This window comes from Rutidosis leptorrhynchoides, chromosome 4, assembly GCF_046630445.1.
Source record: "Rutidosis leptorrhynchoides isolate AG116_Rl617_1_P2 chromosome 4, CSIRO_AGI_Rlap_v1, whole genome shotgun sequence".
In the NCBI taxonomy this organism is placed as follows: domain Eukaryota; kingdom Viridiplantae; phylum Streptophyta; class Magnoliopsida; order Asterales; family Asteraceae; genus Rutidosis; species Rutidosis leptorrhynchoides.
In genome coordinates, this window is record NC_092336.1 from 220166643 (window position 1) to 220168289 (window position 1647).

A 1647-nucleotide genomic window follows, 5' to 3' on the forward strand; every position below is an offset into this window, starting at 1 on the left:
TATGATATGCTAACTTAATGATTTAAAACCTGAAAATACGAAAAACACCGTAAAACCGGATATACGCCGTCGTTGTAACACCGCGGGCTATTTTGGGTTAGTTAATTAAAAACTATGATAAACTTTGATTTAAAAGTTGTTCTTCTGGGAAAATGACTTTTCTTATGAACAAGATACTATATCCAAAAATCATGGTTAAACTCAAAGTGGAAGTATGGTTTTCAAAATGGTCATCAAGACGTCATTCTTTCGACTGAAATGAATACCTCTTATAATATTGAATTGTAACCTGTATTTCCGACTATAAACTTATACTTTTTCTGTTTAGATTCATAAACTTAAGTTCAATATGAAACCATAAAAACTTTAATCACTCAAAACGGATTTAAAACGAAAAAGTTATGGGTAAAACAAGATTGGATAATTTTGCATGTTGTAGCTACGTGAAAATTGGTAACAAATCTATATTAATCATATCCTAGCTAACTTATATTGTATAATACATATATTCTAATATATTATGTAATCTTGGGATACCATAGACACGTATACAAATGTTTTGACATATCATATCGACCTATGTATGTATATTATTTGAAACAACCATAGACACTCTATATGCAGTAATGTTTGAGTTAGCTATACAGGGTTGAGGTTGATTCCAAATATATATATACTTTGAGTTGTGATCTAGCCTGATACGTGTATACACTGGGTCGTGGATTGATTCAAGATAATATATATCGATTTATTTCTGTACATCTAACTGTGGACAACTAGTTGTAGGTTACTAACGAGGACAGCTGACTTAATAAACTCAAATCATTAAAACGTAATAAAAATGTTGTAAATATATTTTGAACATACTTGATATATATGTACATATTTGTTATAGGTTCGTGAATCGACCAGTGGCCAAGTCTTACTTCCCGACGAAGTAAAAATCTGTGAAAGTGAGTTATAGTCCCACTTTTAAAATCTAATATTTTGGGATGAGAATAAATGCAGTTTTATAAATGTTTTATGAAATAGACACAAGTATTTGAAACTACATTATATGGGTGAATGATCGAAGCCGAATATGCCCCTTTTGCTTGGTAGCCTAAGAATTAGTAAACCGATCTACTAATTGACGCGAATCCTAAAGATAGATCTATTGGGCCTAACGAACCCCATCCAAAGTACCGGATGCTTTAGTACTTTGAATTTGTTTTTATCATGTCCGATGGATTTCTCAGAATGATAGGGGATATTCTTATATGCATCTTGTTAATGTCGGTTACTAGGTGTTCACCATATGAATGATTTTTATCTCTATGTATAGGATCTATATTGAAATATGAAATCTTGTGGTCTATTATTACGATTTGATAAATATATAGGTTAAACCTATAACTCACCAACATTTTTGTTGACGTTTAAAGCATGTTTATTCTCAGGTGATTATTAAGAGCTTCCGTTGTTGCATGCTAAAATATGGACAAGATTCGGTGTCAGCATGATTGTATAATATTGTTTAAAACTGCATTCGAGATTTACTTTGTTGTAACATATTAATATTGTAAACCAATATGTATTGGTAGTGTGTAAGTGTGATATTTTTAGATTATCATTTCTTGATAATCTAGGTGGTGTCTTTTTAACCTT